Source organism: Stegostoma tigrinum, chromosome 1 (assembly GCF_030684315.1).
Source record: "Stegostoma tigrinum isolate sSteTig4 chromosome 1, sSteTig4.hap1, whole genome shotgun sequence".
Taxonomy (NCBI): domain Eukaryota; kingdom Metazoa; phylum Chordata; class Chondrichthyes; order Orectolobiformes; family Stegostomatidae; genus Stegostoma; species Stegostoma tigrinum.
This window is the reverse complement of record NC_081354.1, coordinates 16,564,729-16,580,270: the sequence shown is the minus strand read 5'-3', so window position 1 is coordinate 16,580,270 and position 15,542 is coordinate 16,564,729.

Below are 15,542 nucleotides of genomic sequence, written 5' to 3'. Positions count from 1 at the left end.
GCAGTTGCCATACCAAGCTGTGATGCATCCGGATAGAATGCTTTCTATGGTGCATCTATTCAAATTGGTGAGAGTCTTTATGGATACGCTGAATTTCCTAAGCCTCCTGAGGAAGAAGAGGTGTTGTTGTGCCTTCTTGATCGTTGCATCAACGTGGGTGGTCCAAGACAGGTTATCAGTTATTGTCACACCTCGAAACTTGACTGTCTCAACCATTTCCATCTCAGCTCCATTGATGTAGATAGGGGCATGCTCTGCTCCTTGCTTCCTGAAGTCGAGGATCAGCTCTCGGGTTTTGCTGACATTGAGGGAGAGATCATTATCATTACCAAAGTAAACACATACAACATATGTTAATGACCGCTGCGCGGTGGCTCTGACCTCTATAATTGTGAGGTGCTTTGAGAAATTAGTCATGGCTCATACAATTCAAGCAGAGACTGGAGTCTTTGCCGCTAGCCTGGTTAAGTGCCCCTTCAACAATACATACAGGCCTGACACTATCGTGGATGGTTAATCTTGCTTTATTGATGTCCTGTTCATCATCATATAGATTCACTTCCTTCAATTTAGCCTTTTCCTGTTCAAAGTGCAGTAAAATCTGTCCTTTCTGACACCTTACCAACTGGAATGTAAGCAGCATTTCTGACAGGTGTATTTTTGTTTTGCAAAGCTGAGTAGTTATTTTGACAGCATCAGTCAGCTCAATTGCTGTAAAATCAGCAGTTTAGCCTTCAGTCTTCAAACCACTCCACATGCTGATAATCACCCTGACCAGAAATAACCAGAACAATAACATTGATTCTGACCACATCTCATTCTTACTTATTAGCATCCTGTAGGAAACTGCTGTTACTAGGCATCTTCGATAATAGGAACTTCTGCTCCTAAGTTGCTGCTTGGCCTGCTGTGTTCATCCACTGCTGTGCTCTACACTTTGTTGCTAGGCATCTTTGATTTACTAGTACTACCTGTTCCCTTTGTGTGCCAGATAACACAGATTATAGTGTAGTTACATTCACAAAATTGCTGTTCAGCTGCTTTGTTAAAAATCATCCACTTCAAGCTTTCTCTTTATACTTGTACATACTGAACTCCATCACTTAATTTATGATACTTTGTAATGTTTTGTTTCTATCCACAGTACTCATTCTCCTTTCTCACAATGTAAACCGCAAGCCCTCAAAATCACAACTATTTCTTTGCCCACGTCATCAATAAAGATGGTGAAATGTCCAGAAATCAGTGCAGATCTATCTATATATAAAGTTCTTTCAACCTCTGGTGTCCTCTCTGTGAATCACTCTGCTATCTTCAGTTCGCCTCTTTCTTGCTCTTGGCTTCCCTTCATCATCTGCTCATGGGTGACCTCCTGATTCTCAGCACTTCTTGCACAACAGTCTGTGGTGTGAAACCACAAAGAGATACAACTGCTGATGATCCGATCCCTATAAACTAACTGCACGACGAGTGGCAGATGTCAAGTGGTCTGAATGCTACTTGATCAAAGCACCAGGGTTGTGTAGAACCAGAGTTGGCAACGCTGAATGTAAAAAGACTGTGTAGTGGGAAAAAGGATAAATGAAAGTAATAGCTCATTATTCACTGTCAAAATAACAATGAGGTGAATAACCTGAGGATATAAGAAATAGGAGCAGGAGTCAACCTATTCAATCCCTCAAGCATGCTCCACCCTTCAGTATTAATGATAATGAGAACTGTAGATGCTGGAGAATCCAAGATAATAAAATGTGAGGCTGGATGAACACAGCAGGCCCAGCAGCATCTCAGGAGCACAAAAGCTGATGAAGGGTCTAGGTCCGAAATGTCAGCTTTTGTGCTCCTGAGATGCTGCTGGGCCTGCGGTGTTCATCCAGCCTCACATTTTATTATCCACCCTTCAGTATGATTGTTGGCAGATGTTCTGCCTAGCATCCACTTTCCTGGCTGTCAAACATTTTGTCAATTACTTCTGTCTTATAAAACCATGTTGGCTCTGCTTGAACATACTATGATTCTCTAAATGCATTTGTTAAGACTGCCGTAAACATGGATTTTTGCATTTGCCCAATTATTGATTTAAAGCTAACAAGGTCTGTACCTCTGTATCTTCTTTCTCTCTCCTTTAACATCATAAGACATGGGTGCAGAGGTAGGTTATTCAGCCCATCGAGTTTGCTCCCCATTCAATGGGACCATGGATTATTTGATAATCCTCAAATCCACTTTCCTGCCTTTTCTCTATAATCCTTGATTTCTTTACTGATTAAAAATGTGTCTGTCTCAGCCTTGAATATACTTCTTGAATGGAGTTGTTACATTTGCTAACTCCCAGTCCATTAGGGTCTGTTCTGTATTCTGAGAAATTTTGGAAAATATTAACCTGTGCATTGTTTATGAAGCTACCTCTTTTAAAATTCCAGAATTGTCTTATGAGCTAAGGTTAAGCAGTTTTGGATTCTATTCAATGGAGTTTAGAAGAATGAGACGTGATCTCGTTGACATATATAGGTTTCTTTTGAAGCTTATCAGGGTAAAAGCTGAGAGGATGTTTGCCTTCATGGGGGAATCTAGGACCAGAGGGCATAGTCTCAGAATAAAAGGGCATGAATTTAAAACAGAGATGGGGAGGAATTTCTCCTCTCAGAGGGTTGTGAATTTTTTGAACTTCTTGCCACAGAAAGCTGTACAGGCAGATCCCATGTATACATTTAAGGCTGAGTTAGATAGACGCGTGATCAGTTGGAGCAATCAAAGGATTATGGGGAAAAGACAGGAAAGTAGATGTGAAGAAAGTTGGATCAGCCATGATCCCAATGAAAGGTAGAAGAAGCTGAAGGGGCTGAATAGCCTCATCCTATCCTTTTTCTTATGGTCTGAATTTGATTTGTTTCTGGACATTTTAAAAATGTAAATTTTAAGTTGTTCCTTATATTTCCTTTCAGGTTCTTTTGTTGTTTCTCAGTCTAGAGTGTTTTTATTTAAAGCTTTTTCTTTCCTTGATCTTGATTTAATTTTAAATGCACCCATAGTCCAATTCATATTTCTTTCACAGTCCTTGAACTGTTAATCTCACAATCTTTCGATCTGATTGCGTTAGAAGATACATAGTTGATTGTTCAGTTCAGTAGTGTCACAGATGTCCTGTTCCCTTTGTACATTTCCAGAAACTTACTACAAGGTGGAATTTGAAAACCTAAACACATATAAGCATGCCTAACAAACAAACAAATGCCATTAGATTTCCTGCTATAACAAATTAAAGGCTAGGAAAAACGTAGTATATTTTCACAGACTCATCTGCGTGCTAATGCTGTGAAACACAGACAATGTGATCTGCAGTAAATGTTTGAGGTTTGCAGCGTGGTAGGTTCGAGAATAAGCCTTTTGGTGTTCGTAATTGGAGTTTTACTCTGAATTATTACTGCTGTCAACATACTAATGCAGATTCAACACGATGATACTTAATTAAAATTAATGAATTAACTCAATGTAGCCAGCAACTGAAGTAAAGTTGCACTAACTTTGGAATGTTTCTTATTACCAAGGTATGGTAATTTTTTGGAGAGGTTCCTGCTCAACTACAGTTACTTTAAAAGGGGTGAAAGAATTTGCAGTATTGAGGGATTTTCCATCTCGATCTTTCAGAATGTAATACTACTATAGGCTAGAAATTGATGCTGGTGATTATCTGTCTTAACTCTTCTTAGAATAACTAAATGTATGCTTTTATGTTAAATGGCAGGACAAGTGCATTAAGCATTCCTTTGTTAATATGCAGATGGAACTCTAGACGCAAGAAGTTGAATCAGAGCTCATTCAAAATTGCTGTTTATCAGAAGAATGTAAACAGTTTTGTTCTCTTGGATGAATGGGGAATAAAAGAAAGGGGTTATAGTCAATTGAAAAGCTGCAGAAATTATAAGATTGCTTAAAGTAATCCGAATGGCAAATTCTGAAGACTTTAAGATCAACTTTGGGATCAGGGTGATAAAAATCTAAATGCTAGCATCATACGTATATAAATATATATACATACATGTATAAATAGTTTGGGTTTTAGAGGTTTTCTTTGTGTCTGAAAGGACAATTTTGATTTGAAACATTGACTATTTCTCTCTTTACAGATGCTGCCAGACTTTCTAAGTTTCTCTAGCATTTTCTTTTTTTATTATTTACGCTTAGTTTTTACATCTGTCTGTCACAGCTAAATCAGACCTTTGGCAGTGACTTGGAAGAGATTAAAGTTCATTTAAATTTAGTTAAATTTAACTAAACTTAAAGATTACTATGGTGCAAATGCAGCTTTGAAGGTGCAGAGAACAATTTGCAACACAGATTTGGTAATATTCAAGTGAGTGTGCACTGCTCATGTTCTAAGGCAGGGCTTTCTGAAGTGCGGTATCAGTATATCAAGCAGTGTGGAAAGCTCACATTTTGCGGTTTGGGGGCACAGTGAGAGCTTTAAGCCTGGCCTTCACTTCCCGTTATTTTAGTAAGCCTTGTCCTCCCATTCCTGCACTCACTGAGAGATAGCGACAGTTTTCAAACTTCAAAACTGGGCCAGAGTTGGGAAAAAGTTTGGGAAGCTCTGCAATAGTTCATTCGAGACTGCCGTCAAAAGTTTTGAGACCCTCTGCAGTTGGGGACAGAGTAGCCATGACCTGAAAATAGAAATTAAAAACTAATAGAACTATGGATGCTGTAAATCAGAATCAAAAACAGAAATTGCTTGAAAAGCTTAGCAGATTGAGTGAAGTGCAGGTGAAGTGCTGCTTCCCACTGGAAGGTATGTTTGGGCCCTTGGATACTGAGGAGGGAGGAGGTAAGTGGGCATGTGTTACACCTTTGGTGGTTGCAGAGAAAGGTGCCATGGGGATGTGGAGGGATGTTGGGAGCAAAAGAAGAGTTCTCCAGGGTGTCCCACAGGTAATATTTCCTATAGAAGGTGGACAAAGAGGAGAGGGCAGAATGCATGTGGTGGTGGCATTTTGCTGGAGGTGGCAGAAATGGTCCTGATGATCTTCTGGATGAAGATGTTGGTGGAATGGTAGGTAAGGACAAGGGAAACCCTTTCGCTGTTGCGGGAGGGAAGAGAAGAGGTGAGGGCAGAAGTGCAGGAAATGGGTCAGACCCTGTTGAGAACCCTGTTGACAATGGTGCTGGAGAATCCTCAGTTGAGGAAGAAGGTGTCAAAATTGGCCTCATCTGAACATGTGCAGTGGAGACGGAGGAATTGGGAGATTGGAATGGAGTCTTTATAGGAAACGATTTGCAAGGATCTATTGCCCAGGTGGATTCGGGAGTCAATAGGTTTATAATGGATATCAGTGGCCATTTATTGCCAGAAATGGAAACAAGAGATGTCATGGTAAGGGGACAGAGGAGTCAGAGATAGACCAGGTGAAGGTGAGGGCAGGGTGGAAATTGGAAGCGAAATCGATAAACTTTTCCAATTCCAGCCAAGAGAGGGAAGCAGCACTGATGATATCATCAATATATTGGAGAAAGAGTTGTGGGTGGGGACGAGAATAGGAGTGGAACAAGGAATGTTCCACATACCCTACAAAGAGGCAAGAATAGTTAGGGCCCATGCAGGCCCTTCCTCTTCCTTCTTCCTTTTCTGAGCATTCTCCAACACCATTGTCGACAGTGTTCTCAGCGATTCTGATCCATTTTCCCGCACTTCCATCCTCACCCCCTCTCTTCCCTCCCACAACAGTGACAGGATTCCCCTTGTCCTTACCTACCATCCCACCAGCATCCTCGTTCAGAAGATCATCAGCCACCGTTTCTGCCACCTCCATTGAAATGCCACCATCAGACATATATTGTCCGACTATGCCTCTTCCATCTATTGTCCATCTTCTGCAGGTACCATTCCCTCTGGGACACCCTGATCCACTCTTCCTCCACTCCTAGGCCCCTCCCTGGGTGATAGCTTTCCAGAACGTCTATGTTCTGGCTGCAAAAATGACCCTGAGCTTCCAGTTGCCTGCCACTTTAACACACCATCCTGTTCCTTGGCCAATATCTCTGTCTCAAACTTGCTGCAATGCTCTGCAAAACTCAGTGCTAGCTGGAAGAACAACACATCATTTTCTGCTTGGGGACCCTGCAGCCCTCCAGATTCAATACTAAATTCAATAATTTTAGGGCCTGAACTCTTCCATGTCCTTACTGCCAACCCCACACACCAGGCCTTGTTATGACATAATCTGCCAATACACACTACTTCTTGTTAGCCATTAACAGTTTCCATTACCAGCTATTCAACTTCCTGGCCAGATTATTATCCACTCTTTTGTCTGTCCAGCTGCTTTTCTTTGTCTTAGGGCTATATCTCTACCTATCATTTATTCCTTGCCCTCTTCCCCCCACCCTATCTTCTGCATATAAACCAACATTTTCCCAGCTACCATCAGTTCTGAGGAGGGGTCACTGGACCCGAAATGCAATCTCTGATTTCTGTTCACAGATGCTGCCAGACCTGCTGAGCTTTTCCAGCAACTTCTGTTTTTGCTCCTGGAGAAACAAACATTGGTCAAAGTGCCAGTATTCTGGCCCTGTTACCAGTGCTACCCAGTTTTGCTAAGCTTTGTTTGGGGAGATTACTAAGCCTTGTGAGCATGAGCAAATAAGGCTCAGCAGGATCTTTATTAACATCATTTAAAAGACACTGATTGGAAATTTACCAGTTTCCATGCTGCATGGAGGGCATGGGTTGCAGTTTAATTGTCTGGGAGGCAGTCTGCAAGGGCACAACTGATACCCTTGCTAATCCCCCAACCCGACTTCTCCCCCAAGTCCCCGCTGCCACACCTACAAGCCTGAGTACGTGTAGAGGTAAAGATCATCCTGCAGATTGATTATTGTCACCCTCACTCAACAAACCTCACCAACCTGGCTTCATTTCTTTTTTTGTTTTTTTTAGACACATTTCAAAAAGAACTTGTGAGAGGGAATTCTTACTTGGAGGTACTTAACCCGTATTGCAGCCTGCTGCTCCTCTCGATGTCCTCTTATTGGCCCTTCAGTTTTATAAGCCCAATCACTATATTGAACAGAGAGCCCATTCCCAAACCAGTCATGGAGACAGCGCTATGGAAATTCCAATGAGTGACTGATTGCTCCTGGGAGGATATGTGATTGGTGCAGGAGGGTGTGGTGAGGTGGTGGATGTGGGAGTTGGTGGTAGTTGCTGAGTTAAATGGTGTGGAATGGGACAGGCCACTATACCAGAGAAGAGTCCAGGTTTCTTGCCATCAAAAATTAAGATCCAGGCCGGTTGTGACTTATTGGCTGTGTGGCACTTCTAAATGGCCGAGGATGTGAAAGGCACTAAATAAAATGCAAACTGTTTCTGTCTTTACAAAAATTGAAGTGAGCCTCTCTGTGCTCGGTGAAACATTGCTTTTAGAACATAGAACATAGAAGAGTACAGCACAGTACAGGCCCTTTGGCCCACGAAATTATGCCGTGGAATAGTCCTAATCCAAAACTAAAATAACCTAACCTACATTCCCCTCAATTCACTGCTGTCCATGTGCATGTCCAGCAGTCGCTTAAATGTCACTAATGACTCTGCTTCCACGACTACCACTGGCAAAGTATTCCATGTGCTCACAACTCTCTGGGTGAAGAAAGCTTGGTAAAACACATTTAACACAACTGGGAGATTTTCAATGTGCTGTCTTTTATTTCACTTGTGGGAAATGAGAGGCAAGCCATTGAAAGTCATGTGGAGATGTTGTGCAGCCAATTGCTGACTTGAATCAACATTCATGCAGGCTTTCCCAGCATTCCCAGCCATAACCAATGTGGAGGTTGGTGCCCAGATTATAATTTTCAAGGAGAAAACATGCCTAATTCCTGGTAACTCTATGTTTTTCAAAGGCTGCTGGAAGCTTCTCCCCATTGTGTTATTAAAATAATTTTTACATGTTTCAGAGAGACAGAAGTGCTCTTCTGGACTTCAAGAGAATCTTTCTCTCCTGCCTCTAGCCCAATCGAACTCCCTCACTCTCACCTCTGGTACACATTACCACGCACACCCCAAGGCCTCCTATAACCAGAGATAATGGGAACTGCAGATGCTGGAGAATCCAAGATAACCGAATGTGAAGCTGGATGAACACAGCAGGCCAAGCAGTCCTATAACATACTCACTGATATTCAGTACGGATTCTTCCAGAGCCACTTAGCTCCTGACCTCATTGCAGGCTTGTGAAAAAAGATGGACTAAAGAGTTGAATTCCAGAGGTGAGGTGAGAGTGTCTGACCTTGATATCAAGGCCATATGTGACTGAATGTGGCATCAAGGAACTTGAGCAGAAAAGTGGAGTTTATGAGAATCAAGGGAAAGCTCTCTACAGGTTAAAATCACATCTGGCACATAGGAATTTTGTTTGTGGCCGTTGGATGTCAGTCATCACAGCTCCAGTGCATCGCTGCAGTAATTCTCCAGGGTAACGTTCCAGGGCCAACCATCTTCAACTGTTTCATCAAAGACCTTGCCACTATCACAAGGTCAAAAGTGGGGATGTTTGCCGATGTTTGTGCAACGCTCAACACTGTGTGACTCCTCAGATACAGAAATAGTCAATGTCAAAATGTGGCAAAGCCTGGACAATATCCCGGTTTGAATTGACAAACTGCATGTAACATTCACACCACACAAGTCCCTGTATTGTCCATTTTCAACAAAAGAGAATTCAACCATCACCCCTTGACATTCAATCCCATCACTATAACTGGCAGATCTGATGCTAACAATCTTACAAAGTGTAACTCACCTTCTGACTCCCCAAAGCCTTTCCAATATCTACAAGGCACGATTCAGGAGTGTGATGGAATATTCTCTACTTGCCTGGATTAGTGCACCTCTAACAATTCTCAAAAACCTTGACGCCATCTAGTACACACTGTCCTGCTAGACTGGTACTGTATTCATGCACATTCACATCTGCTACCACTGATGCTCAGCAGCATTGATAGTACCATTTACAGGATGCACTGCAGAAATTCTCTAATGTTTCTTCAAATGGGCCTTTCAAACCCGTGACCACTACTATCTGAAAGAACAAAGGCAGCAGATACTTGGGAACACCAACACCAAAAAGTTCCCCTCCAAGTCACTCACCATCCTGACTGGAGGTTTCCTTCACTGTCACTGGTAAAATTCCAAGAAGACCCTGCTAATGGCATTTTAGACCTACTTACAGCAAATGGACTGCAGCAATTCAAGAAGGCAACTCATTCCCACCTTCTACAGGGCAATGTGGATTGGACAATGAATGCTGGCCCAGACAGTGATACCTATATTCCATGAATGAAAACAGAGACAAAATGTGCCTTACTCATCTGTTGCTTGAAATAGCTGGCCAATTTATTCCCCAAGAGGCCGCTGAGTCTTTGCAGAGTGATTGCCTTTTTTTTATTTGTAACCCAATGAAGTAATGTTTGAGAGTGGCATGGGTGCTCAGTGGTTGGCACTGCTGTCTCTCAGTGCCAGGGAGCTGGGTTTGATTCTATCCTTGGGCGACTGTCTGTGGGTGTTTGCACATTCCACCTGTGTCTGTGTGGGTCCTCTCCAGGTGCTCTGGTTTTCTCCCAAAGTCAAAATTTGTGCAAATTAGGCAGATTGGCCATCATAAATTGCGCATAGTATCCACTGATGTGCAAGTTAGGTGGATTAGCCGTGGGAAATGTGAGGTTGCAGGGATAAAGTGGGTGGCTGGTTTTGGATGGGATGCCCTTTGGAGGTTCGGTGTGGACCCAATGGGCTGAATTGCCTTCTTCCACACTGTAGGGATTCTGTGATCTGTGAGACCTGAACCAGAACACATGTTGAGCCAGTGAACAGCTGTATTGTGTGGGCACCACGGATAACCACTTATTATGACATCCATTTAGTGTCTAACCCAAAGGTCTTCCCAAGTGAAAATGACCACAATGGGAAGTTTGTACTTTCTGTAAGAAAATAAGAAATAGGAGCAGATGTAAATGATACAATATTCATTCCAGAAATGAGTGAATGTCATTCAATTTGCACATAGCCGATCTTGTGCTTAAGCTGCATTTACCCGCTCCATCCCGTTCACATATCCTTCATTCCCTGAGAGACCTGATGAAGAAACTTGTTTGTTGCAGCCTTAACTATAGTCATTGAGGGGATATCCACATCTGTCTGGAATGGACAGTTACAAATACAACTGTTTGAGTGAAGAAATGCCTCTTCATCTCAGTTTTAAATGATTGACTCCTTATCCTCAAATGACGTAATTGTGTTTTAGGTTGTTCATCCAGGGGAAGTAATCTGTTAGCATCTACCTTGTCAAGACCCTTCAGAACTTACCCCCTTTAGAATTGACCAGTGCCTTTGTTACTTTGATGCACCTTTGATGGTCTTGTTAGGAAAGTCACATAGCACAACTGACAACAAATTGTCTGCAAATTGACAGGGAGTTGACTTGGGCAATTAGGTCTGGAATCTCTGTTGCTGAACTGAAAGACAACTACAGAAATAATAACTGCATTTTTGTACTGGCCCAATAGATGTTCAGACAAGCAGATAGAGCAAAGATGGAATGTCCAACCTCTTGGCACAGAACGAAGCGGGGGAAGGAAGATTATTAAACTGAAAGGCAAGAAAGAATCAACAGATTCTAACTGAGTGATTTATTCCCACAGAGCAATCTGGTAACCTTCCCTTTTTTCAACAAGACTTGGCAAAAAACCAATGTTTTGTACTGGCTGTAATTTTGTCAATAAATTGTATCAAACTTATACAACTCCAGTGAAGACTGTGTATAGAATACATTACTAAAGCAGGCATCATTAAATCCCCTCTTTAATTCAAGACCCCAGAAATTCACAAATGGGGGAGGGCAGAAAAGAAGATTTTTGCCTGAAAGGACCAGCTTGAGGTACACACTGGATTTTGTTTCTGTTATCATGCCCCTTTGAGTTAATAGGAAGAAGCTAATTATCCATGTGGCACAAGGTCACATCACATCAAAGGGAACTTCTCTCACTTCTTCACATAACCATAGCATCTAATTTCTGTGATGTCTTTGGAAAATCTTTACTCCACTATGCTCTTAGGAGGGTCGGTGTGGACTCAATGGGCTGAATGGCCTGCTTCCACACTGTAGGGATTCTGCACAGGGCAGCTGTCCTAAAGTAAAAAGCCCAAAATAGGACACATTATCCATGGGGCAAACCTTTCTCCCAATTGCTATGTGAAGGAAAGAGGATGGAGACTCTGGACATAGCTTCTGTCACTTCCCTGGGATTTTAGGGACTTTCTCAAAATGTGAGGAGCAGGGTTTGGATTAGGTAAATTTAATGAGGCTGAGATGAACATTCCAAACTTCAGGAAATAATCCTAATCCAAGAAGCTGGCAGTGTGTCTCATGTCTTAAGTACCACTCACCACCCACATCGCCACACTCCTTCCCAACTCACTTCTCAAGTTGCAGCTGCAAAGCATTGAAAGTCACAAGGTAAATTCCTAGCATTTCATTGAAGGTCGTCGTCATTTTTGATACTTGGAGATCCCTTGGATTTTTTTCCTAAGGTTGGTTCCATTGCAATTCTTCTCAAGGATATTGCTGTGGATTTTATTGAATCATGTTAATAGCAAGGCCTACAAAAATCCTTGCTACCCATTGCTACTTACAATGATCTCTACCTTTGTTGAATCCTGTTACATACTGATAATAAGCACCAATATACAATCTAACCAATGATTTATATAAGTAGTAAAATTGCTTTGTTTTTTTCATTATTCTTGATGTCAGAATCTTTGCTTTTCACTCAATATTCGTCTGTAAATCTTAGAATCCCTTGATTTACAGCTTTATTGCTCTTGCACATTTAGAAATCTGTCTATTTGAGCTTGAAAGGCTCTCTGTCCCTCAAATCCATCTAAAGTATTAATATTAAATATATATTTCATCTCCGCATTTTCCCTCTCACATTTTTTGTTCTAAATCTGAACTGACATCTATCTATCCAAACTGGGAATTCTGTGTCTCATTAAAGTTGCTTCTCAGGCTTAATCTTGGTCTTTTAGTGCCATATGCCAATTTGATACTGTGCCATGATGGAAAAAGAGTGAATCAGTGTGAATTTATAGTTTGTCAAAAAGATGTATTAGACTTAAGTAGATGAAGTGTCAGAATACAGTATTGATCAAAATTCACTGGACATTGGTTGTAAGGCAAGTCCCCACCACAGGTCATCTTGTTGTAGGAACTCTGGTAGATTTGTTGCCACTGTCCCCTTGCCCCGTTGAGATTTACAGGGTCTGCTCAGGCAAGTGTGGTGGAGGAAAACTATTTTTTCTGATAAAGGGTCTAGGTCCGAAACATCAGCTTCTGTGCTCCTAAGATGCTGCTCGGCCTGCTGTGTTCATCCAGCCCCACACTTTGTTATCTCGGATTCTCCAGCATCTGCAGTTCCCATCATCTTTAGTGAACTACTGCGACGAGGCTCTCATCTTAAGCAAGATGTCATTTATTGTATGACAGCAGCAAGCAAGAAGTTACATTGGTACAATAGATGTTGTAACTGAGATGATGAGAGAAACCTTGGTGTTAATTCTTTCTCAGTGAGTTCAAAGTTGTTTCATCATATTGGGCAGTGTTTAATGTATTCCCTAACATTAGCCATTTCAGACCCTTACACCCTTGTACAATATCTCACTCAAGCTTTTCTTCTATTCTTAACATTATACATTTATGAATGTAATTACATTTACGACTACCCATCTCTCTCTAAGTCTCCGACTTCACAAATGTAGGCAATCCGGAGGTTTTGTTATTTTCCCAGAACAGGTAGTTTTCAGATCTGGAAGATTGGCAGCTCTCTGAGTTAAAGAGCTAGACATGTTTTTCAGTTAATTGTTGATGATTTCATAGTCCCCATTGCTGAGACTAATTTTCAATTTCAGACTTTTTTATTAATTTGATTATATGCTCCACCAACTTGAATGGTGAGATTTGAACCCATGTTACTAAGCCATTAGCCTGGACCTTTGATTAACCAGCCTAGTGACATCACCACTAGCCCACCACCTCCTTAACATCTTACAGCCGATGAAAGACTAATAAATAAGATGTTAGTAAAGATCTTTTTAATCATCAAAAGCAATGAAGTTCACCACCAGTTATTGGTATTTAGGTGGACCCCTGATAGAAGACAATTGGCTTCACAAATAGTGAGTTGTTGTCATCGACAATCTCTTGCTAATGAGTATCATTGTCAACCTAGGAAATTCTGCGCGTTTTGCGGGATATCTTTTAACATGGGAATGCTGTTGCTCAACAGGAGACACACAGTCCTTGACAGAAGGTAGATCCAGTTCCAGTAGCAAGGAAACTTCACCTCCCTACTTCTACAGCCTTTGTTGCTAATCAGCCGTTGATATTGCACCAATATTTTCCGACCGGATCACTGTTTTGGATTTTGCTTTGTCTGATTCCTTGTCTCTGGCCTTACCGCCATGGGTGGCCATGCCAGGAGTTGAGAACACCTGATGGCATCGCTCTGGGATCAATGGGACTCTCAAGCTTCTCCATCGCAGCAAGATGGTGCATTCACAGAAAGGACAAATAGTACATAGGCAAAAACTGGGTTTACTGAAATGATTGTAATAGTTCACAGAAATGTTGGACAGAGTGTTCTTCTTTCATTGTCTCTGGGTTTTTCTTTGCTTGAACAAGTAGAGGAAGGAAGTATCTATTTACCATTCTGCTGTTTCCATGACTCTAGGGCTGGCCCGATGAAGCAGGTCATTAGTTGGATAGTGTTCCAGGCAGAATGGCATGAGATTGGAGGCAACCTTCTGAGGTGAATGAAATCTGACTAAATAGGGTAAGTACAGTCATACCCCTGTAACTGCAGTGGTGGCTAGTGGAGTATAGTTTATAATGTATATAAATGAATCAAAGTTAGAGATAAAGACAAGAAACATTTTTCTGCGGAAATGCTGGCGTCTTGATTTATTTATTCTGTTTGATAAAAATGTTTCAATAGCAAGTTTAAAAACTGCTACCATTGGCAAGTTATGAACATTTTAAAAAAGTCTTAAACTTTACCCTAGAAATGTACCACCATTTTTATGCTTTGAACATTTCCCCCTTCAGGCTTTCATATGCGTATTCCTTCAAAATACATGAAGGAATGTAAAGTACATTGAGAGCTTATGTTACAAGGTCCCTGAAATACTTGTTTTCACATGTCGCAGAACCATGGAAGTTTGCATCATTGAGGAAGATCATTTAGCCGATGATGTTTGTGCTTGCACTTTGCTGGAATCATCCAAAACTGATTTCAGTGCTTTGAGATAAGAGCAAAAGAAAGGCATTTAGCCCTGTCTGCCTTTCTCCCCATCGCCCTGTATTTAATTTTGCTTCAAACGTGAATCAAATTTTTCCTTAAAGAAACAACAAGCTCTATTCCACAGTTCCCTTTGGCCAAAGAATTCCATTTCAAAAAAGCACTCTGCCTAAAGAAATTACTCTTTAACACATCTCCTCATTCTTTTTTAGATGCTCAATGTCTCCCTGGCCAAAAGGAAAATCATTGCCTTAAGTGGCCGGTGGAAACCAATCATATAATTTCATGATCTTGGTTAAATTTCTGCTTAAAGTACCTTCATGTTCTCTAGTTTTGGACTCCCCTACTATGGGGGAAAGACCTTGACTATTCACCTCATCCATGCCCCTCATGATTTTATAAACATCTGTAAGGTCACCTCTCAGCTTCTGATGCTCCAGGGAAAATAGCCCCAGCATATTCAGTCTCTCTCTGCAGATCAAGCCCTCCGATCTGGACAACATCCTCGTAAATCTTTCCTGAACCGTTTCAAGTTTCACAACATCCTTCCAATAGCAGGGAGACCAGGAGTGAACGCAATATTCCAAAAGTGGTCTTACCAATGTCCTGTGCAGCCATAGCATGACGTCCTGACTCCTATACTCAATGCACTAACCAACATAGGCAAGCCTTTACTAAATGCCTTCGTCATTATCCTGTCCACCTGCAACTCCAGTTCAAGGAACTATGAACCCCGAGGTCTCTTTGTTCAGTAACACTCCTCAGGACCTTACCATTAAGTGTATAAGTCCTGTCTCTGATTTGCCTTATCAAAACGCAGCACCTTACATTTATCTAAATTAAACTCCATATTTTCCATGCAGTTGGTGAGGTGAGGGCATGGCATATGCTTGTCATAGATTACATTGGCCATTTTAGGTGGAGATCAAGTGCTGCTGCATTCCTTAAACGCTTATGAGCATTTAAAGGAGTAGTTCATTTCTTAAAACAAAACACAGAAAATGCTGTAAACATTAAGCAGGTCTGGCAGCATCTCTTTCAAAGAGAGAGAGAGAAAATAAACAAGTGTGGAATTAGAAGGATTAGAGAAATGAATGAGAGATAAGATCAGAAAGGACATTGGTACCCTAGAGTTGTGGCAGCTTGCAGTCCTTGACACCCGAAAGGAAAAGAAAATTTTCTTAAAAGTCCCAGCT